The 26666-nt window shown below is 43.6% G+C and overlaps 1 long non-coding RNA gene across 2 annotated transcripts in view; it reads right to left on the bottom strand.

Moving 5' to 3' along the window:
• Positions 1-26411, bottom strand: part of LOC140106193 (uncharacterized) — a 256084-nt gene extending 229673 nt beyond the window's left edge. For both annotated transcript variants that reach the window (XR_011850718.1, XR_011850719.1), the window contains exon 1: positions 26274-26411. This is a non-coding gene — a long non-coding RNA (uncharacterized lncRNA). The remainder of the gene's footprint in view (positions 1-26273) is intronic.
• Positions 26412-26666: the final 255 nt, after the last annotated feature.

Below are 26666 nucleotides of genomic sequence, written 5' to 3' on the forward strand. Positions count from 1 at the left end.
CTCACACTGCTGACTCACGGCCACAGTAGCGACTTGCTACCTGCTCTGCTGCATGACGCGCAAGCTGACAATCAATTCTTCTGACGATGATGAATCCCTTGCTACACCCACCTCCCAAGTGCAATCAGCTACATCAACGTCAATTTGCAGTTCCTGGTCACTGCTACTCTCCTCACCGGTGTCAGTATTCACAGCCTGCCGACTGCAGGAAGCAGTTGAAGTCTGTCCCATCTCTTCACTGCCAAGCAGCTGGTGACTATCCTCGAACACTTCTTCCTTGCTGAATAGTGGAACAGGACAGAGACTGGTTGAGTACAGGTGAGCTCCTGGGTCATGCCAACTAATTGTTATGGATTGTCTGAGGAACCCACAGACTCTTGGCTGGGGTTGTCAGATGTCAGTTCTGGCCTCACAGAGTCACCCCTTCTGCGACATCCCCTTACTGTGCTGCCACCTTTGCCTGCTCCAGCTGCCACTTTTCTGTCTGCCCTAATGGTTTATAAACTATGTGGATTTGACACGTAAATCTGGCTGTAAACTAAAGCCCAAAAAAGGTATGGTAATGTGCGTTATACAGATACCCCACAACTGCCACCCAGTGAGAGGTCCACAAATCACTAGAGCAGCTGCATAAACAAATCACTACTGCAGATGCATGAATGTCAAACAGATTTCTTCCTATTCGATTTTGTCACTAAATAGAACTGCTATTTGGGGTATAGATCCCCCTTAAAGAACATACAGGGATTGCAGCAAGAATCGCCACTGCATAGCAAAGTAACAGCAGCTAGACGCTACATGAAGTGCCGAGATTGAAAACGTCTTGGTTTTAAAGGGCTGTGTGACATCACATATGCCTGCTGGTCGCTGATTGGATTACAGATCTAGAGATGTCATCGGTGGTGTTCCTTTCTCCTTCCAGAGTTCTCTCCCCATGTAACACGTTGTTCTCGCTCCCATTTAGCTGAAAAAAAAGGAGGGAAAAAAAAAAAACTTGGTTCCCGCGAATCAGCATAAACTTAGGCTTCGTGACAAATAGAATTTTTCCTGAAATTCTAGCCGAAGTTTGAATCTTTAGAATCGATTCGCCCATCTCTAGTTTTGACCTTTCTAATGGTATTTTCCTTTTTTTTTTTTTCTATAGGTAGCTACCACATGTGAAAAGTTTGGCCCTAAGATTTTGTGTAAAACGCAGGGGTAATATCATTAATAAATCAAGTGCATTCTACAATGGCCTGTAGTTATTATTGTGTGAGTACCCGAGCACTAAAATGCTCGGGTACTCATTATTCGAGACAAACTTTTCCCGATGCTCGAGTGCTCGTCTCGAATAACGAGCCCCATTGAAGTCAATGGGAGACTCGAGCATTTTTCAAGGGGACCAAGGCTCTGCACAGGGAAGCTTGGCCAAACACCTGGGAACCTCAGAAAAGGATGGAAACACCACGAAAATGGACAGGAAACAGCAGGGGCAGCATGCATGGATGCCTCTGAGGCTGCTTAAATGCACCATTATGCCAAAATTATGGGCAACAGCATGGCCATGACAGAGTGACAGAATGAAGCTAGATAGCATCTAAAACATCCAATAATTGACCCTGACACTATAGGGGACGGCATGCAGAGGCAGCGGCAGGCTAGAGAGTGAAAATTATAAAAACACAGTGCAGCACACTTCCATACCACAGGAGCTAACACCACAGTCCGAGACCGATCCTACAAGTCCCACTTTAAACAATAAAAAAGGAGTATAAAAAACTCTGACCGAAGCTCCCAATGATTCCAATACGGCTGTTGTTCAAAATTCCTTCAAAGATCTTCAATTATATTCTACCGATGAGGAAAGTTTGGCAACAAGATGTAGGTCACTATTTAGAACGTCCTTAAGGTGCAGTTTTCTCCTTAAACTCACTCAACCGTGTGGTAGCAAAAACTAAAAGAGAAAGTAGGCACCAAATCGCATAGTACGTTCTTAAAACCTTGGATTTTATTCTTAAAAGTTATACTCACAAGAGTATGTTTAAAATGCGCATAAAACAGTATACAAAATGGGACGCCAGCTCCACTCGCTCGCTAGAGAGTGGCATGGCGACATACCCTAAATGGACTCAGGCTTCAAACCAATGGGTGGCAGAGAGGAACCAAAGGAGGTGAGCAAGAAGCGCTCAAATAATATCGGTACATGATAAAAGTTTGCCAGTATATTTTGTGGATTACACAGCAGGGTGGCGACAAAGTTAACATGGAAGCCATGAAAACAACCCAAAATTCTGCCTGACACAGCTCGTTTGATAAGGGGACCATGTATGGAGGCAGTGAACTAGTAGTAGATTAAAGGTGCTGCAGTTAAAACTATGTTAGTTGGATCTTGGCATGGAGCTGGCGCTCCGCTGCCAGGCGAGCTTTCGCCAATCCAAGCCCGTGTCTCTAGGCTACTCCCCAAACAGCACTTCTAAGAACCTTTTGTATAAGATCAAGTGTAGTAGCGTTCTTATAAGTTTAGGATATGGCGGGTGTGGGGAATGTAAACAGAAGCGCAAGAAGCGCTGAAATAATATTGGTAAATGATAAAAGTTTGCCAGTATATTTTGTGGATAACACAGCTGGGTGGCGACAAAGTTAACAACTTTGATGTGGAATCCATGAAAACAACCCAAATTTCTGCCTGACACACCTCGTTTGATAAAGGGACGATGTATGGAGGCAGCTATATGGACGACTTTTGGAGGTAGCAATGGAGACAACGTGTGGAGGCTGCTATGGAGACAATTTAATTTGGATAGTGCCTGTATGTGGCAGTCCAAAAAAGTTTTCAAACCAGAGGAGCAGGTAGGTGGCCCTCCAGAAAAATGGAATAGATTGAGTGCCTGTATGTGGCACTCCCAAAAATTGTTTAAAACAGAGGACCGGGTCGGTGGCCCTCCAGAAAAATTAAATGCATAAAGTACTATAGCTAGAGCCAGTGGGCCCTGTCAAAAAATAGCCAGTTTCCTCTGCTTTAGTGTACAAAGAGGAGGAGAAGGAGGAAAATGAGGAGGAGGAGTGGATAAATTATTCAGGTTGAGCTTCCTTCACCTGGTGGAGATTGGAAATTATGAGAAATCCAGGCTTTATTCATCTTAATAAGCGTCAGCCTGTCAGCACTGTCAGTCGACAGGCGTGTACGCTTATCGGTGATGATGCCACCAGCTGCACTGAAAACCCGCTCGGACAACACGCTAGCGGCAGGGCAGGCAAGAACCTCCAAGGCGTACAGTGCCAGTTCGTGCCACATGTCCAGCTTTGAAACCCAGTAGTTGTAGAGAGCTGTGTGATCATTTAGGACGATGGTATGGTCAGCTACGTACTCCCTCACCATCTTTCTGTAAAGATCAGCCCTACTCTGCCGAGACTGGGGACAGGTGACAGTGTCTTGCTGGGGTGACATAAAGCTGGCAAAAGCCTTGTAAAGCGTACCCTTGCCAGTGCTGGACAAGCTGCCTGCTCGCCTACTCTCCCTTGCTACTTGTCCCGCAGAACTACGCACTCTGCCGCTGGCGCTGTCAGAAGGGAAATACTGTTTGAGCTTGTACACCAGGGCCTGCTGGTATTCATGCATTCTCACACTCCTTTCCTCTCCAGGGATGAGAGTGGAAAGATTTTGCTTGTACCGTGGGTCCAGGAGAGTGAACACCCAGTAATCGGTGCTGGAATAAATTCTTTGAACGCGAGGGTCACGGGATAGGCAGCCTAGCATGAAATCTGCCATATGCGCCAGAGTACCAACGCGTAAGAATTCACTCCCCTCACTGGCCTGACTGTCCATTTCCTCCTCCTCCAACTCCTCTTCTTCTGCCCATACATGCTGAACAGTGAAGGACTCAACAATGGTCCCCTCTTGTGTCTCGCCAACATTCTCCTCCTCTTCCTCCTCATCCTCCTCCACCTCCACCTCCTCCGATATGCGCTGAGAAACAGACCTAAGGGTGCTTTGGCTATCAACAAGGGAATCTTCTTCCCCCGTCTCTTGTGACGAGCGCAAAGCTTCCGACTTCATGCTGATCAGAGAGTTTTTCAACAGGCCAAGCAGCGGGATGGTGAGGCTGATGATGGCGGCATCGCCACTGACCATCTGTGTTGACTCCTCAAAGTTACTCAGCACCTGACAGATATCAGACATCCACGTCCACTCCTCATTGTAGACTTGAGGAAGCTGACTGACCTGACTACCAGTTCTGGTGGAAGTTGACATCTGGCAGTCTACAATCGCTCGGCGCTGCTGGTAAACTCTGGATAACATGGTCAGTGTTGAATCCCACCTCGTGGGCACGTCGCACAACAGTCGGTGAGCGGGCAGTTGGAGGCGGCGCTGCGCTGCCCTGAGAGTGGCAGCATCTGTGCTGGACTTCCTGAAATGCGCACAGATGCGGCGCACCTTCGTGAGCAAATCAGACAGATTGGGGTATGTCTTGAGGAAATGCTGAACTATCAGATTTAACACATGGGCCAGGCATGGCACATGTGTCAGTCTGCCGAGTTGCAGAGCCGCCACCAGGTTACGGCCGTTGTCACACACAACCATGCCTGGCTTCAGGTTCAGCGGTGCCAGCCACAGATCAGTCTGCGCCGTGATGCCCTGTAATAGTTCTTGGGCGGTGTGCCTTTTATCGCCTAGGCTCAGCAGTTTGAGCACCGCCTGCTGTCGCTTAGCGACGGCACTGCTGCTGTGCCTAGAGCTACCGACTGATGGCGCCATGCCCACAGATGGTAGTTCGGAGGAGGAGGTGGAGGAGGGGTGGAAGGAGGAGGAGGCATAGTAGGCCTGAAACACCTGGACCGAGGTAGGCCCCGCAATCCTCGGCGTCGGCAGTATATGACCAGCCGCAGGGTCAGACTCGGTCCCAGCCTCCACCAAGTTAACCCAATGTGCCATCAGCGATATATAGTGGCCCTGCCCGGCAGCACTCGTCCACGTGTCCGTGGTCAGGTGGACCTTGTCAGAAACGGCGTTGGTCAGGGCACGGATGATGTTGTCTGACACGTGCTGGTGCAGGGCTGGGACGGCACATCGGGAAAAGTAGTGGCGGCCGCCGCCATGAGGTTGCGAAAGGCCTCGGTCTCTACTAGCCTATAGGGCAGCATCTCCAGGCTAAGCAATCTGGAGATGTGGACATTAAGGGCTTGGGCGTGCGGGTGGGTTGCACTATATTTGCGTTTCCGCTCCAGCGTCTGGGGTATGGAGAGCTGAACGCTGGTGGATGCTGTGGAGGATCGTGGAGGCGACGATGGGGTTTTTGTGGCAGGGTCCTGGGCAGGGGGCTGACTAACAGCTGACACAGGGGAAGGAGCAGTGGTGTGCACGGCTGGAGGTGAACGGGCTTGTTGCCACTGAGTGGGGTGTTTAGCATTCATATGCCTGCGCATACTGGCGGTAGTTAAGCTATTAGTGGTGGAACCCCTGCTGATCCTGGTTTGGCAAATGTTGCACACCACAGTCCGTCGGTCATCCGGTGTTTCCTTAAAGAACCTCCAGACTTCTGAAAATCTAGCCCTCGCCGCAGGAGCCCTCGCCACGGGAGCTTCACTAGCTGACACATTTGGCGCTGATGCACCAGCTCTGGCCCTGCCTCTCCGTCTGGCCCCACCACTGCCTCTTCCAACCTGTTCTGGTCGAGGACTCTCCTCCGTCTCAGATGCACTGTGTTTACCCGGCCTATCAACCCAGCTTGGGTCTGTCACCTCATCATCCTCCGATCCCTCAGTCTGCTCCCCCCTCGGACTTCCTGCCCTGACAACAACTTCCCCACTGTCTGACAACCGTGTCTCCTCATCGTCGGACACCTCTTTACACACTTCTTCCACTACGTCAAGAAGGTCATCATCACCCACAGACTGCGACTGGTGGAAAACCTGGGCATCGGAAAATTGCTCAGCAGCAACCGGACAAGTGGTTTGTGACTGTGGGAAGGGTCCAGAAAACAGTTCCTCAGAGTATGCCGGTTCAAATGCCAAATTTTCCTGGGAGGGGGCAGACTGGGGGGGAGGAGGCTGAGGTGCAGGAGCTGGAGGAGTGCCGATTTCGGTGACATGGGTGGACTGCGTGGAAGACTGACTGGTGGACAAATTGCTCGAAGCATTGTCGGCAATCACCTGTTCGCACTGTTCTGGCCTCAACAGTGCTCTACCACGAGTCCCAGTAACTTCAGACATGAACCTAGGGAGTGTAGCTCTGCGGCGTTCCCCTGCTCCCTCATAAGCAGGTGGTGTCTCACCCCGCCCAGGACCACGGCCTCTGACCCCTGCAGTAGTTGGACGCCCACGTCCCCGCCCTCGTCCTCTACCCCTAGCCCTCGGGTTAAACATTTTGAAAATGAAAGTTACAACTTTAATTTTTTAACTTTTTTTTGTGGTTTTTTTTGTGTTTTTTAGTTTTTAAAACCAAACAATGCTATCCTATTGCTATGGCTATTTTCTAGCCAAGTATGAAAGCACACTGCTATGCCAGATGAGATGACGCTGAGTTATTAAAAAAATAAACGTAAAATAAAAAAGGAAATGGCAGACTGTGCCTAATTGAAATCCAACCCCTAATAAATTTTCCCACTTCGGTCTTTGCGATGGATATGTGCGTCACTAAGCGCAAAACACAGCGGTCGCAAGTCTCACTACAAATTGCTCACAATTTGCTAGTAGATGCACTGCAGCAAGGACAGCCACCAGCAGATCAACCAGAAATCAAATATATATAACGCTACTGTAGGCGTAAGTAAGCCGTTTGGATTCTCCTATGGCTATTTTCTAGCCAAGTATGAAATCACACTGCTATGCCAGATGAGATGACACTGAGTTATGAAAAAATAAACGTAAAATAAAAAGTAAATGGCAGACTGTGCCTAATTGAAATCAAACCCCTAATAAATTTTCCCACTTTGGTGTTTGAGGTGGATATGTGTGTCACTAAGAGCTAAACACAACGGTAGCAAGTCCCCCTGCAAATTCCTCACAATATGGTACTAGCTGCAAATAAAAAAAAAAAAAAAAAGTATAACGTTATTGTAGCCCTAAGAAGGGCTGTTGGGTTCTTGTAGAATCACTCCTGCCTAACAGTAAGCTAATAGAACACCCTAACGCTTTCCCTGACCAGCAGCAGCTCTCTCCCTAGCGGCATCCAGACACAGAATGATCCGAGCAGTGCGGGCAGCGGCTAGTCTATCCCAGGGTCACCTGATCTGGCCAGCCAACCACTGCTATCGACGTGTAAGGGTACCACGTCATGCTGGGTGGAGTGCAGAGTCTCCTGGCTTGTGATTGGCTCTGTTTCTGGCCGCCAAAAAGCAAAATGGCGGGAGCTGGCATTTTCTCGAGCGGGCGAAGTGTTCGTCCGAGCAACGAGCAGTTTCAAGTACGCTAATGCTCGAACGAGCATCAAGCTCGGACGAGTATGTTCGCTCATCTCTAATGATAATGTTAACCAAAATTCTAGAACATTACAATTGGTAAATCCCCTCCAAAAGGCTTGTTGTCTTTTTGGATTTTAGCTTTTAAATTTTGCATTATGAATATTAAAAGCATGAGCACTAAATGTTTTCTCATTGAGCAGCATTTTCAATTCATTCAAAATCTCTTTCAGACAAAGCAAATCAATGGTGACATTTATTGGATATATTTTTACAATCACAACTTTCAACAATATGCTGACAATTCTCCACTGAAGTCAGTAAAACTGTATTGAAATGTGAACTTGAGATAGGGGGTCAATCTAAGTATTGTTTGATAGTGCATTTGTTTTAATGATCCATAAGTATTTTGCAGGACAAGCAGAGTTAGTGCTTAGAGCACCTGCATAGATTGAAAAAGCATGTTTGAGCAGTTTTATTTTCTTCACTTTGACTATAACTGGGAATTCATCCACAAAACCAAGAATAGAAACTTGAATTGCAAATTTGAGCTCCCTTTCAACTCTGAAAAATGGCTTGAGCCAAGAAACAACATGAGAATTAGCAGCCAGAATGACCAATGAATTTTGACATAAACACCACTGAAACATTTAGAAATATTGCAAACATTTTGCTGGATAAAATATAATATCCAGCAACGCCCCGGAAGAAGCATTGCCGGCGAAACCTTGGGTCGGGCGGATAGAAAGCTAGCGTCCCGTTATGTGAATTTGTGATATGTGCATTTTTAATGGATTTTTGTGAGTATGATGAATTGAAATAAATTTTAACCTTATTAGAACGTACCACACCATCTGCCTGCATATTTTCTTCCAGTTACAATACAATTAAAGGAGGAGAATGAGAGTGCGATGGTGCTAGTCTGAATGGTGACATACTTTCAGCAGGAGAAACTGAAGATTGGTGCTGTTCATCGATGTTTTAAGATAGAATAAGAGGGAGAAGAAGAATTTTTGGAGCTCCGGTCATAGTGAAAATATTTTTCTCTATTTTTGTGGACTTTTTCAAAGACTGTGTAGACCGGTCTTATACCGTGAGTAGCTCCTTAAGGGGCAAACTGTGCACCACGAAAAACTGTGTTTTTGAGCTTATAAATGGACTGCAATTATTAATATTGTATCGGTTTCAAGTTAAATTTGACCTTATATGTTTTAAGGGACCAATAACTAAACATCACATTTGCAATATTAGGCATCCAGCTAGTGTCACTACTGTATTCCAGTTTTGTTCTGTTCTGTTTCCATGGTGACCCAAACTAGTCCTTCACACAAAAACTAAACAAGCTGTTGGATCTTTGGTGTAATCCCTGAATTTGACTTATTACTTACCGTTAATAACTAAAGAGCGACCTCTAAATGTCTAGTTATGAACCAAGAAAAATTGCTCTTATACAAGTCTATTAAGTCATCATGGTAAAACCCCAAATTACTACCAGATGGACAAACTGGTCAACTTGTTTTATGACTAAGGGCACCTAGTTAAGGGTCCACAAATGCACTTTTGTCAAACTTTAAGAACTTTTTGGATTTTGCACGGCTGTGACAGGTATTTAACAGGGGATTGTAGCGCGGCTGCGCTGGCTTTTATGCGACAGAAATCGGATCTGACGGATTTGGAATGAACAAGGTTTTTAACTTTCAAATTGTGTCGCAAGATCAAGCACTTACATGCACCAGGAAGAAGAAGGTGAACTCCGTCGTACCTGATCGGGGAAAGAACACATGCAAGATATCGGGCACACAAACTTCGTGAATCGTGGCAGAGTGCATGATCGTCGAACAATGCACTTTCTGTGAACTCCTCCGGATTGGTAAGTAAATATGCCCCAAGGACTTAATAAAGCATAGTTACACTTCTATTTGGAGCTGGACCCGGATATTTTTCATAATGTAAGCCGTTATACACTCACCGGCCACTTTATTAGGTACACCTGTCCAACTGCTCGTTAACACTTAATTTCTAATCAGCCAATCACATGGCGGCAAGACAATCTCCTGCAGTTCAAACCAAGCATCAGTATGGGGAAGAAAGGTGATTTGAGTGCCTTTGAACGTGGCATGGTTGTTGGTGCCAGAAGGGCTGGTCTGAGTATTTCAGAAACTGCTGATCTACTGGGATTTTCACGCACAACCATTTCTAGGGTTTACGGAGAATGGCCCGAAAGCGAGAATTAGACTCACCGGTAATATGTTTTCCATCTAGTCCACCATGACGGCCCACCTGGAGGATTACCCCTTGACCTCTGCAGGGACAGGAAGGAGAGAGGTTAAATGTCCCTCCCCCTGCATCCCTCACCAGTGTCTTACCAAATAATTACACCAAGGAAGGATGCAAGAGGTTTTATTAGCATGTTACTCCACATACAACAAAAACCATAACATAATATTTGTGAGGGTTGGGAAAAAATTCCAGGCCGTCATGGTGGACTAGATGGAAAATGAATTACCGGTGAGTCTAATTCTCGCTTTCCATGACGTCCCCCATGACAGCCCACCTGGAGATATACCAGATAACTTATGGAATTTTTAGGGAGGGACTACTGTTTGTAGAACTTTTCTACCAAATGATAAGTCCTTGACAGAATTTAAGTCCAATCTGTAGTGTCTTGCAAAGGTTGTGGAACTGGACCAGGTTGCGGCTTTACAGATTTGGTCCAGGGATGCTCCTGCTCGCTCTGCCCAAGAAGTGGCCACTGCCCTGGTAGAGTGGGCTTTAAGATTTGTAGGAACCTCTAAGTTTTGGATAGTATAACAGTCCCGGATAGTCTGTCTAATCCAGCGGGCGATGGTGATCTTCGACGCTTTCCTCCCCCTGTTCTTGCCCTGGAACTGAAGAAACAAGTTTGAATCTTTCCGCCAGCTATTAGTTATTTCAAGATAGTGAAGCACTATTCTTCTCACGTCTAAAGTATGCCATTTAGCTTCTCCTGAAGATTTGGGGTTTTGGCAAAAGGAGGGGAGAATGATTTCCTGGTTACGATGAAAATCTGTTGTTACTTTGGGCAGGAAATTTGGATCAAGCATTAAGGATATTCTATCATCCATAATTTTCAGGTAGGGTTCATTTATGGAGAGTGCTTGAATTTCCCCCAACCTTCTAGCTGTTGTTATAGCAACGAGAAAGGCGATTTTTAAGGTGATATTTTTTATACTTGCGTCCTCTAGAGGCTCGAAAGGACTATTGATAAGTCCCAGGGAGGAGTCCTGATGGGACATTTAGGACTAAGTCTAGTGGATGCTCTAAGAAAACGTCTTACCCACCTATGGTCAGCCAGAGAGACATCAAAGAAGACGCTGAGGGCTGAGACTTAAACCTTTAGCGTGCTGGTCTTAAGGCCTTTAGACAACCCTGCTTGAAGAAACTCCAATATCTGCTGTATGTTAGGAGAAGACAGATTAGGGATTTCAGGATGGCAAAAGGATACAAATCTTTTCCAGATTTTGTGGTAGATCGCTGAAGTAAATGGCTTTCTACTTGCCTGTAATGTTGCAATGACTTCTTCTGAGAGACCTTTAGCTTTCAGCATTTGTTTCTCAGGATCCAGGCTGATAGATGGAATGACTCTGGATTGGGATGATGAACCGACCCTTGATATAGGAGATCCTTCCTTTGGGGGAGAATGACTGGTTCTTCTAACGCCATATTCTTTAGTGCTGGGAACTAGCTTCTTTTTGGCCAGAAGGGAACTATCAAGATAATTTTTCAGTTTTCTTGTCTTATTTTTTGCACCGTCCTTGAAATCAGAGGAAGTGGAGGGAGTGCATAGGCTAGCTTTGCATGCCAACTGTGGCAGAAAGCATCTAGAAGGTAGTCTGGGGTGTTCTTCTGTAAGGAGAAGTAGTGGTCTGCTTTCTTGTTCTCCCTGGTGGCAAATAGGTCTATTTGCGGTATTCCCCATTTCTGAGTTAAGTGGGAGAATACTTCCTTGTTTAGGCACCACTCGTGGGGATCTAGAGTGTACCTGCTCAGGAAATCTGCCTCTTTGTTTTCTGATCCCTTCAGATGGACTGCCGTCAGAGAGAGGACGTTTTCTTCTGCCCACAGAAAGATCTTTTTTGATATTTTTAGTAGAGAAGTGGATTGCGTGCCCCCTTGGCGTTTGAGGTAGGCAACTGTGGTCGTGTTGTCCGATAATATTTTGAGGTTTTTGCCCTGTAATTGTTCCGAGCAGACCTTCAGGGTTTCCCAGACTGCCTTCAGTTCTTTGTAGTTTGAGGACCTGTTTATCTCTGACTGGGACCATTGGCCCTGAACCAGTTTCCCTGGGAGTTTTGCTCCCCAACCTGTCTTGCTTGTGTCTGTCAAAATGGATGTTATTGGCCAATTGCTCCATTTTAAGCCCCTGGTAAGATTTTCTACTGTCTTCCACCAGTTTAGAGAATTTTTTACCCATAGGGGAATGTTGATTTTCTTCTCCAGATGGTTTAAATTCTTGTCTCAAGATGAAAGAATCCAATTCTGGAGGTCTCTTGAATGATTTTGAGCCCAGGGGACACCGGTTATACAGGACGTGAGAAGGCCCAGGAGCTTCATGGCCTCTCTGATTGAACACTTCTGCCTGCTTTGGAAGATTGACACCTGCAAAACAAGATTTTTGACTTTCTCTTCTGGGAGAAGGGAGCATTGGTGCACTGAATCCAGTAGAATTCCTAGAAATTTTAACTTGGTGCTTGGTTGAAGATTTGATTTTTAGGACTGCTATTGTCGTGTCTCTCTGGAATAAAAGGGTTTCCTCTGAGCTGGAGATTAGAAAGAGATTGACTAAATAAGGGATTAGTAGTATGTTCTTTTGTCTTAAGACTGCTAACACTTCTGCCATAATTTTTGTAAACAGTCTGGGAGCCGAGGAGATCCCGAATGGTAGAGCTCTGAACTGAAAGTGCTTTACCTGATTTTCTGGGGACAAGATCGCAAATCTCAGGTATCTTTGAGAGAAGGGATGGATTGGGACGTGGTAGTACGCGTCTTTCAAGTCGATGGTGCATAGAGCTGCTCCTTTTGGGGTTAATGGTGTTGTGGACTTTAGGGACTCCATCTTGAATCTCCTGTATTTGATATAGGTATTTAGATTTTTTAGGTTTATGATCATTCTGTAGGTTCCGTTCGGCTTTTGAACTAAGAAGAGGGGAGAGTAGAATCCTTTCTTCTGTTGATGAGGAGCTACAGGAGATATTACGTCTTTGAGTAACAGAGACTGGACTTCTTCCCACATAAGAAGAAGCATCTGCTGAGATGAAGCTCTTGTTGTCACAAACATTTGAGGAGGTGGAGTGTTCAACTCGATCTTGTAGCCCTTCCGAATAACTTGTAGAATCCAGGTATTCCTTATATTTTGTTCCCACTGAGCGGGGAAAAGAGCTAGTCTTCCCCCCACCCTGGCGTCATTGTTTTCGGGCAGGGTTGGGTACTCTGGAAGGAACTGTAACCTCTACCTCCTTTTGTGTAGCTCCATCTGCCTTGTTTTCCTTTCCCACGATAGGATGGAACTTTGTCGCGGGAATCACGAAAGGAATGCCTCTTCTGTCTGGGTTCTGGAAAGCCTTTTTTCCTATCTGCAGCTTTCTCCAGGATCGTGTCCAATTCTGGACCAAATAGGAACTCGCCAGTAAACGGTATGCCACATAAATTTGATTTTGACCTAAAATCTCCCGACCATTGCTTGAGCCAGAGGGCTCTACGGGCGACATTAGAGAGTGCTCCTTCTTTGGCGGAGAATCTGACGCATTCCCCTGACGCATCTGCAATGAAAGTGGTTGCTAGTTTTAGCAGAGGGAGAGACTCTAGGAGTTTTTCTCACGAGGTTCCGCTAATAATCTGGTTCTCTAACTCGTTTAACCAGCAGGTCATTGTTCTGGCGACAGATGTAGTTGCGATATTTGCCTTTAGATTCAGCATCGCTGATTCCCAGGTTTTCTTTAAGACACTGTCAGATTTGCGATCCATGGGGTCTTTAAGTTGAGTCGCATCCTCGAAGGGGAGGTCAGTCTTCTTAACCACTTCCGTAACCTGGATGTCCACTTTCGGAATTGAATTCCAATTTTTTATTTTTCTTCATTAAACACCAGTCTATTCCTGAAGTCTTTGGCTACTGATAGCTGTTTCTCTGGGTCTTTCCACTCTTCCTGGATAAGGTCTTCCAGCACATTATTGACTGGAAACAACCGAAGAGCTCATCCTGTACAGACTTTGTTTCCACAGGTTCTTCAAGATTCAATGTTTCTCAGACCGCCCTTAGTAAGGTGTCCAGGTTATCCATAGGGAAGAGGAATCTAGTGTCATTTTTTGCTCCTGGCTGTCTAGCTGCTCCTCTTCACCACCTTGGTAGGAACAGGAAGCCCTTTCAGGATCTGAATCCATCTCCTCCGGATTGGGTTCAGAGGGTTTGAACCTTTTTGGAGGAATACCTTCGGAAAGGAGGGATGCAACTGTGCTTTTTACTTCAGATTTAAACGTAGATCTCATCTCATCCATGAAGGACGTTTTTTCCTCCCGCATTATGTTATACACACAATCTTTGCATAAAGGTTTTTTGTAGGATTCTGGAAGTTTGTTGAAGCACATGTTGCATCTACGAGATGGAAGAGTCTTAGTTTTTGACTTATCTTCCTGCCTTTCCTCTTTTTTATCCTCTTTCTTCTCTTTTTCCTTTTTCTCCTAGGTGTGAGAAGAAAAACATGAGGATGTATAGGGGATGTATGTTTATACAGGGCCCCCCCTCCACCATTCCGCCCCTCAGACCCCCTTAACTTACAGATGTCTGAGGAAGGGTCCATGTTGCCTGTGGACAAGGGAGGAGGTAGAGGTATGAGTGGAGCGGTGCAAGCACAAAAAAAAAAACGCCAGCCATGGGACACATCTTACTAACCTGCGCCTTGTGACACACTTAGGTAAGAAAACCTGTGGACGTCCTGGTAGCAAGAGAGGTTTCTAATAGACTCTCCGCTTTTTAAACTCACCGCTCCACGCTCCTGACTCCCGAACGCCAATGACGAGAGGGCCGGCGTCACTTCCGGTGCGCCGCGCGGACCGGAAGTCGTCATCGGCCTTGTGGAACGCATACCGGAAGTTGTCATCGGGTCATGTGGAACGCGGCTGCGTTTCACCGTCGGGAGCCGGAACATACGGTGCTGCCGTAGACCACAGAGGGACCGCAGGGATCACACCTAACACCCCTCCACGATGTCTGCCAGGAAAGAAACCGATCGAGGCCCGGAGAGGAGAGGATCTTAGCACCAGGTGCCGCGCCTCCAAGGTGTCCCCCTCCACTCCCACCCCCCTAAGGAGATCAGAAGGAGAGAGACCCTCTCTTCCCCCTGACCTGTGTAGGGACAGGAAGAACACTGGTGAGGGATGCAGGGGGAGGGACATTTAACCTCTCTCCTTCCTGTCCCTGCAGAGGTCAAGGGGTAATCCTCCAGGTGGGCCGTCATGGGGGACGTCATGGAAAAAGAAAAAACATCCAGTAAGCGGCAGTTCTGTGGGCGGAAATGCCTTTTTGATGCCAGAGGTCAGAGGAGAATGGGCAGACTGGTTCGAGCTGATAGAAAGGCAACAGTGACTCAAATCGCCACCCGTTACAACCAAGGTAGGCAGAAGAGCATCTCTGAACGCACAGTACGTCGAACTTTGAGGCATATAGGCTACAGCAGCAGAAGACCACACCGGGTGCCACTCCTTTCAGCTAAGAACAGGAAACTGAGGTTACAATTTGCACAAGCTCATCGAAATTGGACAGTAGAAGATTGGAAAAACGTTGCCTGGTCTGATGAGTCTCGATTTCTGCTGCGACATTTGGATGGTAGGGTCAGAATTTGGCGTCAACAACATGAAAGCATGGATCCATCCTGCCTTGTATCAACGGTTCAGGCTGGTGGTGGTGGTGTCATGGTGTGTGGAATATTTTCTTGGCACTCTTTGGGCCCCTTGGTACCAATTGAGCATCGTTGCAACGCCACAGCCTACCTGAGTATTGTTGCTGACCATGTCCATCCCTTTATGACCACAATGTACCCAACATCTGATGGCTACTTTCAGCAGGATAATGCGCCATGTCATAAAGCTGGAATCATCTCAGACTGATTTCTTGAACATGACAATGAGTTCACTGTACTCAAATGGCCTCCACAGTCACCAGATCTCAATCCAATAGAGCATCTTTGGGATGTGGTGGAACGGGAGATTCGCATCATGGATGTGCAGCCGACAAATCTGCCGCAACTGTGAGATGCCATCAGGCCCGGTGTCAGCACCCGGCCAACCCGGGCAAGTGCCCCCGGATCAATTGTACCAGTGTCGCTATAAGACACTGGTACAATTGATCACCATCCAGATCGATCACTTTTCTGCCTCTATGCTGCGCTGGTCGGGAGCGCAGCATAAAGGCAGAATCTAAAACTCACCTGTCCCAGTTCCCATGATGCAGCGCTCCGCAGGGTATGCGACTGCTCTGAAGCCGGCGCACATGATGACGTCATCGGATCACGTGAGCCGGCGCGTACGGGAGGCCCAGGACGAAGACAGCTGCAGGCGCTGCTCCGGGGGAACCAGGAAAGGTGAATTTTTTTCTTTTTTCTTTCCCGGAGGGTGGGGGGGGGTTCAGTGTGTCTGCAGGGGGTTCATTTTGTCAGCGGGGGGGGGGGGGAGTCAGTGTGTCCGCAGGGGGGTGAGGGGGTTCAGTGTGTCCGCAGGGGGGTGAGGGGGTTCAGTGTGTCCGCAGGGGGGTGAGGGGGTTCAGTGTGTCCGCAGGGGGGTGAGGGGGTTCAGTGTGTCCGCAGGGGGGTGAGGGGGTTCAGTGTGTCCGCAGGGGGGTGAGGGGGTTCAGTGTGTCCGCAGGGGAGGGGGGGCAGTGTGGCCACTGGAGGGCGGCCCACGGAGGGGCCCACTAAGGCTCTGTCGCCCAGGGGCCCACTAAAACCTGCAGCCGGCCCTGGATGCCATCATGTCAATATGGACCAAAATCTCTGAGGAATGCTTCCAGCACCTTGTTGAATCTATGCCACAAAGAATTGAGGCAGTTCTGAAGGCAAAAGGGGGTCCAACCAGTTACTAGCATGGTGTACCTAATAAAGTGGCCGGTGAGTGTATATACCAAACACCTGTCTGTAACACCTGCGACTGGTGGTTCCTCCAATCATGGGTGTTAACCCCTTACACTCCGCGATCACACGACAGCAGCGTGTAAGGTGCTTTTGACATGGATCAGACCCCTCCGCAAGGAACTGGGCCCCTGGCTGTAATACACTGGCCATGCGCAGCTTACAAAGTGTAATACTCATTTATTGAACTCTGTACTGAATCTGAGCTTGAACAAGCGATCAGGAGATCACTTGTATAAGCCAACATATCATTTAATGTAAAAAAAAAAAAAATTAAAACTTTTTTTTCATTAAATAAAACAAAGTTAAAGTCCCCAAAACACCACAATTCCCTATACACAAGTAATAAAGTACAGAAAACACTAAATCACAAAAAAACATTTGGCATCACCGCATCCATAACAATCTGAGCAATAAATCATGATCGGACCCGCCCGGTGAATGTAAAAAAAAAAAAACTTGCAAAAATGTATATTCTTTTTATCAAATTGCTTTACAAAAAATGTTCTAAAAAGTGATAAAAAAAAGTGTATAAGCCCCAAAATGGTACCCCAACATGTCACAAAAAAGCCCACAACCAGCTCCATCAACCAGAAAATACTTAAGTTCATACATATATTCAATCTATTGCTCGCTCTTGCCGGATGCATCTCAGAAACATCTCCAGAATCCGAACATTTCTGACATTTGAAACTTCTAAAATGCTAATTGTTGCACTTATTCACTCTCGACTAGACTACTGTAACTCCCTACTAATTGGTCTTCCACTCTCTAAACTCTCTCCTCTACAATCTCTCTCCTCTACAATCTATTCTTAATGCAGCAGCCAGGCTCGTCTTTCAGGCCAAACGCTACACGGATGCCTCCAGTTTGTGCCAATCACTGCACTGGCTACCTGTCTCCTTCCGTATTCACTTTAAAATAATAACCTTCATCCACAAAGCTCTAAATAATGCTGCACCTCCCTATCTCTCTTCTCTCATCTCAGTCTATCGCCCTTCCCGTGCTCTTCGATCTGCCAGTGACATTAGATTAATCTCTACCTTAATTCGAACCTCTCATGCACGTCTCCAGGACTTCTCCCGAGTTGCACCAATTCTCTGGAATGCCCTTCCCCAGACTCTGAGACTAATACCCACCCTCCAAAGCTTCAAACGTGCTCTTAAAACCCATCTCTTTAGGCAAGCTTATCACACTCGCTAACCGCATGAAATGTCAACTCTCCCTTTACTAATCCATCCTATGTACTATCCTATCTGTTATCTTGGAAACAGCTGATATATACCAAGCTCCCGGCTTCTCTGCAGTCTTTTTCACCTAGGACCCTGTAAATAAGATGGCGGCTGATGGCTGGTTCAAGCAGCAACATCGTTGTTTAGTAAATTATTTATTAAATTATTTTATATTGTTCCCTTATAAAGAATGGCTGGACCATTATACAACCTCTTGTGTCACCCCCTCATCCTCATAGTCTGTAAGCTCTTGTGAGTAGGGCCATCACTCCTATTGTTCTATATGATTGTTTGTTCTTTGTAATGTAATATAGTTGTATATGTCCCCTATGATTTGTAAAGCGCTACGTAATTTGATGGCGCTATATAAATAAAGATTATTATTATTATTATTATTATTATTATTAAGTTACGCTGCTGAAAAAATGGCAATTTTTTTTTATTCCAGTTTTTCTTCAATAAAATTGAAGAAACATACATAAAACTATATGAGTATTTTTATGCTACACTGAATGCCCCCCTCAAAATGCTAAAAACCCATAACAAGAACTGATGATTTTATTTTCTTCCACACATAAAGAGTTAATGAAATCTATGCATAAGCTAAAGACTGCATCCAGTCCCGCAAAAAATAAGCCTTTATTTGTCCAAATTGCCCCCAAAAAATAAAGATTGTATAGCCTATAAACCCATTCATGACGCACGCTGCAATATATTGGTGCTGCGGGTAGTGACTCGCCAACATGGTTCAGACACAGTGATCAAGGCAAGATGGCAGCTGTTCCTGGTGGCCATCCATCCTGTCCCATGTACTAGAGGGGTTTCGTCGGGGTGAATCACAGGAACACACAGCAACCATCGTTGCTGTCTAGGACAGCACTAATCATCAGTGGTAGGGGCCATGTCTGGTGGCATCATGCCACGTCGCATAATAAGGGTTACCTTACCTGAATAATTGTTAGCACTTGTGTGTGGATAACTTTTATCATAGCGTTTCCCTATTCCACTCCCTCCAGAAGTACTGTAGCATGCGGTGGCACTGTACACAAAAACCATAGAGTTCCTCTGGAACCCTTGTTAGGCTTACAGTAAATACATGGTTGGGTTTAATCTGTCAGATCAGGTGCTGATACCGTACAGCACCCTATGGAGAACAAAGTTATGGTACAAAAGTGCTGGCCATGTACATTGTACAGATGATGCTGTACAACTTTTACGTGCTGTTCCAATGTGCAGGTCATGCCATATCATTTCTCCATTTTCAAGCGTTAGATATTAGGAAACTAATATTTGGACAAGAAGGACAGGCCCCAGTACCTCTGGAATAGATGTCCTCCATGTTTTGCCAGGAGATCATTGAATTCCGCTGCTTCTAAAGGAAGGACTCAGAAAAGAGAAGTTAGGATGGACACTATATACTCCTACGAGACCTGCGAGAACTCCAGAATGACAACATTTTAGTTGGTCACCCTTTTTTTGCCATCTTATACACAACGTATTCGCAATGCACGTCCAACCTTGTTGTGAATTCATTTCGGTATGAGGAATTATTTTAACAACTGTTAGGTCAAATTGATCACCATACCCCTTGATTATTTAATTGCGGGATGTAGTTTAAAGGACACCTGTCATCAGGTCTGTGTCACTTGTCCTGTCACTACAACCTGTTGGAGCAGCTCATAAGTATCCCATCCCAGCCTTTATCTAGTGATTTCATACATTATTCATTGTAAAATCATCTATTTTTTACCATGTAAATGAGGCTGGTCACATGGTCAGAGGCAGTGATATCACCCCTGTTACCCCTCCCCTCTCCTCCCCCTGATCATGTCTGTGTGTAATGTATAGTAAAGCATTGCTAGTGTGTGTGCTGCATCTGCAGACATGCTGCCATGTTCTGGCATGTTCTGCTGCAACAAGGCTGCCTGGAGCTGCTGTATCTCTCCTAAACACACACACAGGCTGCAGGGGGCGTGGCCACCAGCACCAGGAAGCACATCATTATACAGCCTCACATCATTATACAGGATGTCAGTCATGCACTGAGGGTGTGGCTGTACCTCCCACTCATGAATAAGGTGGACAGCTTGAATATGCTAATGCTTCTTTGGACATTTCACAGGTCATTTGCATACAGCTTTAGGACCTCATTGCTTAGGTTTACAGGCATATAGAGAGACAATGAAGGGATAGAGGCAATGCTCTCTAATGGCAGTTTATGAAAATATATTTCGTTTAGGGGTTATTTTGCATGACGGGTTCTCTTTAAAAACCAAGGTCACTTGTGGGTTTTTTGTTTTTTATTTAGGTTTTCTATTTCCCTTAATTCCTCTAATTCCTTTAGAATTCTCCAAGTTCTTTATTCTTTATTAATATTACAAGTGCTTTAACAATACATATTAAAAACCTCAGAATTTTTATTGCACTTTACCTGGTTTGTCACAGATGGCAATGTATTTATGGTTTAACAATGACAGTTAGGAGTCACTTGTCTTCTTTATACTGTAGTTCACTTTCCAAAACAAGCGTAAAATAATACCCAATGCTCAGTTTTTTCTTGTTACATGTTTTGGTGGGACCATCAATGGTTAAAATATGGCTGTTCTGTAGAATAAATGGAATATGCAGTTGAACACATAATAACTTAATATCCTCAAACTTCTGATATGAAAGCCCAGACTAAAAATAAGACCTCATTAACATGTGTCTATGAAATCACGGATCAAATTCAACAAAGACAAACATCAACTTTTAATTGCAAATTTTATTTCACGTGGCATTTATTTTTTCATAGATGCTCATGGACTATAGCTTATGATTCTGACATGGCCTGGTAAAGGAAGGCATGTGTTGATAGAGCTATTATCATGGCTGTGTGGAGTCTGCTAGAAAAACAGCATACAGTTGCTTTACACTTATGTGAATAAGATTAAACCCACTTGTGTTCTCTTGGGCATGTCATCCCCACTTTCTATATATTTTTACCTGTTTAAAGCAGACTTTTACTCCAATGAATAGGTGTCAGAGAATGCATTAACATATCAAAAAAGAATAAAAAGACACTCCAGATTTATCACACAGTTAAAAACACGCCACATTTTTGAGTTAATGCAGTCTCCAGCAAAAAACATTAAAAAAAAGTTGCATTCTACAAATACACTTACAACATTTAGGTTTTCCTTTTGTAATTTATCTTTAGCTTCTGCCTTGTTCATTGTTTCTGTCTGTAACTTAAATGCATTAAAATGGTTTTTCTTCCCACTGTTTTTGGTTTACTGTCACAGAAGGCGAGAACAGAGCTCATTAATGATTGTGTCTTTATTTATTAGTATATTTACTGCTCTTGACTTTGAGCATATGCCATTGTTTTATACAACTGCTTCTACCAGTTAGATTTTATCAGAACAAACGCAAGACACCACGGTAATAAAATGTAATTAAATGATTTTGTTGGAGATATTTTTTCCCTCTTTTGTGATGTTAATATGCATAATATATATGGATTGTCGTGCCATCTTGCTTTAAGTTCAATGGGAAGACAAAGGGATTAGATTAATTTTAAAAAGATTTGTAGAGTCATTTTTTTTGTCTCTAGATCTGCTGCAGTGAATCAGTTATATGCATGGTTAAAACAAATTTATGATCAAGTTCATTTTGAGGTAAAATTTATTTTGTTGAAATCTCCGAAGCAATGCTGTATCAAGAAAAGAATGTAAAGAAAAAAAAAAAAAAATTCACATATTGCAACTCCTCAAAACTTATTTTACATGCTTAGCTCTTCTATTTGTGTTCTATTTTATACATCAGCTTTAGATTAGATTCAAAATAAACTGTTAAGACATGTAAAGAATGGAGGTTGTGCGCCAATATAACTGTAACTGTACTTCTATGTTAATCTTTGTAAAATTTCTATAATATATGACCCATCCCCATAATGACCTAGTTAGTATAGTGACTTATTTTTTTCTAACAGGCAATTGTTTGATGCATTATTAGATGCATGTTATAATTTGCATTGTTTCCAACAAAATACCTTTTTTTATCTTGTATGGAATTAAATATATTCTCCCATATTCCCCAAATCGACATTACATACCACAGAGGCAAGATAATAAATTATCCAAAGTAAGCAATCATCTACATGGGTACTAGACAGGGCTGGATTGGGTCAACAAAGCAGCCCATGACAGTCCACATATGACATTAAACCTCTTACACTGCTTGTGCAAGAGAAGGAGGATATTTGACAGAGCAGCATACTGTACATATGAAATACAAGGCTAAAAGGCTTCTCTATTTACTGCAAGGACTTCAAGCTGTCAGCGTACACAAGTAAATCAAACATTCTGCTTCTATCACTGCAGCTTATCAAGATGTACCTACAATCTGCCCCTCTGCCCTATTAAGGGCTCTTTCCTATTGGAGTTATTTTTCACATCCACTGTTGAGTGATCTATTTTTAATGGATGCCTTATTTAGCCACTGATTTCTATGTGTTTTCTCACATTGGCTTTTTTTTTTCACTGATCCATGGTCAAAATTTTAAAGCCAGTTTTTTGTTTTTACTGATGATGATCACAGAAGACAATAAAAGTCTATAGGTCCACAAATAAAACTTATGATAGATTATGACATATCTCACCTGGTGGTCTTTTGAACTAAAGAAAGAAAAAAGGTTTGTTCAGCGGCTCACCTCCATCCCTGATCGTGCTCTGGAGTACGTCCGGACCCCAATGTTCACACGAATGCTGATGAAAAGTAGTTCACCCCGGCACTGATAAATCTTTGAAAACTTTAATTCTTTATTTTCTCCAAAATCAGAAGTGTACAATAAAAGTAGGTATTCAACATGGCATCACCAAGTATTTTGGTGGCACGACTAAGGGTGTATATTGTATATTTCTTGTGTATCCAACAAGAAAAATACTTGGTGATGCCATGTTTGATGCCTACTTTTATTGTACACTTCTGATTTTGGAGAAAATAAAGAACTGAAGTTTTAAAGATTTATCGGTGCCAGGGTGAACTACTTTTCATGATTCTTTGGAATTACCCTGCCCTAGAGCAGTAGTCTTAACAGGAACCTTTGAACTCGAAAAGCAGGGACTGTGACTTATGCTAGCACAATGTTGAAACAGTGCAGAACACTGAAAGATTATTTGGTGTGAAAATAATTAACATCCAAAATTATTAATCTAAGCACATTTCAATGCAATTGGAGTTTACTTTTATAGCAGCGTAAAATTTCTAGTTAAAGCATGTGACATTTGTACCGTAAATATGTCTAATGTCAATCATATTGGCTGCTGGTTTTGAGACGGAGAAACACATGGAGTAAAAGTCCATCTGTGCTAAGGCCGATTTGCCCCTTTTTTACGATCGAAAAATCATGTGACTACATGAGGATTTACTTTTCAATAAAAAGAAACCCTAAAGGCTTTCTAATTGGTGTGTTTGGATTTGCTTTCAACCCCTTACCGGCAAATGAATTAAATGTTAATGCCCCGATGGGAATACCCCTTCAACCCCTTACCGACATGTGATGTAATACTACGTCACATGCCGGGTGCCGATGCATGGAGAGGGCTCACGGGCTGAGCCCTCTCCATAGCCGATAAGTCTTTGCTGCATATTGCAGCAGAGGCTTACCGACACACGCGATCGGTGCCGCGATGCCTGATCTATCAAAATTTTAAAACATTTTTTCACAGCGTTTAACCACTTAACGGAAAATCATGCCAAAAGTCGAAAATGTCACTTTTTTTGCCTTTAAAAAAACTAATTCTATAAAAAGTGATCAAAAGGTTGTAAAGTCCTAAAAATGATAACATATTTTTTTTTCCCCCGCTTCCCAGTACACAGCATGGAATATAAAATACTACCATTTTGAAGTATAATTATTATGCAGAAAATAACCCATAACACAGCTCTGTACAAGGAAAAATAAAAAAGTTAAAGATTTTTAAAGGTGGGGAGTGAAAAATGAAAACGCAAAAACAAAAAAGGGCTGCAGCGGGAAGGGGTTAAATTATGTGGGGATCAGCTCCCTATGGCATACTACATGCTATGCCTATTTGTTGAGTGGATCTGAAACTGTTTGTCACATCATCATCTCCATTTGGTTGTTTCCTCACATTGGATTGGATACAAATTGAATTATGCAGTGAACAATGAGAGATCTAGATTTTCAATGTCAGTTTCTGGCTTTTTCCTGTAGAACTAATGCAGTATGTATACAATTGGATATGGTAACTCAATGTTAACTTTAAAAAGCTCTAGATGTAGTATACAATTTAGCTGTCTAGACATATGCCATCTTCGATGTGGATGATAACAGGTAATATCAGTCCCCACACACTTGAAAGACTGTTAAAAGCTCACATTAAGCAGCCTTTTCCTGATTAAAATTGACAGTAGGTATTATTTATTTAAAGGTACAGAAACTTAATCCTTGAACTCTTTTACAAACTAAATACTTGTTTGATTGCTGGAAAAATATATTCTATAATATAGATCATATATTATTTTTGCTTATCATTTATGTCATGGATTGGTGAAAAATGGCAATTGAGATGTAAGGCACAGGTCTGTGATGTCATTTTTAACCGGTTTGCGACCGCCCGCCGTGTATTCACGGCGGCGGTCGCGTTCCGATGCATGGAGAGGGCTCGCGGGCCGAGTCCTCTCCATAGCCGGTAAGTCTCTGCTGCATATTGCAGCAAAGGCTTACCGGTAACACCCGAGATCGGTGCCGGCACCGATCGTGGGTGTTTTCTTGCTGATCGCTGCCGGCGGCTTCAAACAGATGGCGGCGCAATCGGGGAGCGGCGATCCGCCGCCATGGTAGCTTCGGGTCTCACGAAGACCCGAAGCTACTTCGGGTTAACCCATTCATTACAATGTGCTATCAGCACATTGTAATGCATGAGGAGTAAAATCCCCATATACTGCCATACTGTAGAATGGCAGTATATGGAAGGATCAATCAGACAAACTACGGTTAAAGTACCCTAGGGAGTCTGAAAAATTGTAAAAATTAAAAAAGTAAAAAAAAAAATTATAATAAAAAAACCTAAAAATTCTAATCACCCCCCTTTCCCTAGAACTGATATAAATAAACAGTAAAAATCATAAACACATTAGGTATCGCCGCGTCTGAAAATGCCTCATCTATCAAAATATAGTAACGGTTTTTCACTGTGTTTAACCCCGTTACGGAAAACCGCGTCCAAAGTCAAAACTGGCACTTTTTTGCCATTTAAAAAAAGATTTAAAATTCTATAAAAAGTGATCAAAAAGTCATACAGTCCTAAAAATAATATCATTGAAAACATCATCAAAATTCGCAAAAGATGACACTACCCTCAACTCCATACAACGAACTATGGAAAAGTTATAAGCACAAGAAGACGGCAAAATAAAAAATAAAAATTTGTTCATGAGGTTTTAATTTTTGTAAATGTATGAAAACATTATAAAACCTATACAAATTTGGTATCCCTGTAATCGTACTGACCCAAAGAATAAATTAGATACGTCATTTGTGGCGTGAAGTTAAAGCCGTAATATCCAAGCCCACAAGAATACGACACAAATGCGTTTTTGCACCATTTTTTTCCCGCTTCCCAGTATAATGGCATGGAATATTCAATGCAATCACTATGAAGTGCAATTTGTTACGCAAAAATCGAGCTGTCACATAGCTTTTTACGTGTAAAAATAAAAAAGTTATAGATTTCTGAAGGTGCGGAGTGGAAAATGGAAATGAAAAAACGGTAAAGGGCCTGGTCCTTAACCGGTTAATGACAGGAAATTACTGATCTGCAAGATTCAGCCAAGATAATGCTATAAAGACATTATAAATATTAGTTTTATTCCAAGTTCATAAACAACAGGTGGTTTCCTCAAACTTGTTTTACTAAAGCATGACATCTTCTACATCATTTACATGGCCTTCATTACAGTATAATCATCTGTCAACTGGCAGTCAGGGATATAGATTACAACTTATGAACCTTGTCTTATCTTTATACTGTGCACAATTTCTTCCAGTCATGGCCACTGGGTTGAAATATAATTGTACAAGTTACAGAGATATTTTAAAATATACAAGAGGATTAAAATACTGTGCTGTTATAATATGTAATAAAAATTCCACAAACATGGTGAATCTGAACACACACACACATATATTAAAAGTTCATACTCACGCATGTTTTAGACAACATGAACTGGTATATTACAAAAAATTGGGGTGCATTTTTATTACATATTATAACAGCACAGTATTTTAATCCTGCTGTATATATATATATATATATATATATATATATATATAATGAGACCCTTCAGACAGACTTGTTGTCTGGCACAAATTCACATCCAGGCAGGTTTGTCCAAATAAAAGTCCAACAAGAACTCAAGAAGCTTTCTTCAGCATAAAACAAAAATATAATGTCCTTAGTTTCAGGGTAGCAGTACTAAAGGAATAGTCCAACAATGGCTCTCACCCAGCTTTTCTGGCTTTTGCTCGCGCTCGGTAGTCCAGGAGCTGCAGTTGGTCTTTTCTTTAGAACAACAGCACCCAGCAACTCTTGCTTCTGTCCATTTGCTCCTCAACAATCTGAACACCCACACCTGCAGCAAAAGGTTCAGGTATATAACACAGGTAATGGAACATGGAGAGGAGACATCAAGGCAGGAACCCTGCAACATCTAAACCCTGGATCTAAAGTCCAGTTACAAAACCATGGCCCCAATAACATGGAGACCAGGAACCTTAAAGGGACATACTGTCCATCCAGCTACTGTTCAGATGCATAGATCACATCCTCCTCCAATACCCTCATCACGATGTTGGCATAAGTTGGCGCCATAATCACACCCATCGCGACTCCCATGCA

The sequence above is a fragment of the Engystomops pustulosus genome, chromosome 11 (assembly GCF_040894005.1).
Source record: "Engystomops pustulosus chromosome 11, aEngPut4.maternal, whole genome shotgun sequence".
Classification (NCBI taxonomy): Eukaryota; Metazoa; Chordata; class Amphibia; order Anura; family Leptodactylidae; genus Engystomops; species Engystomops pustulosus.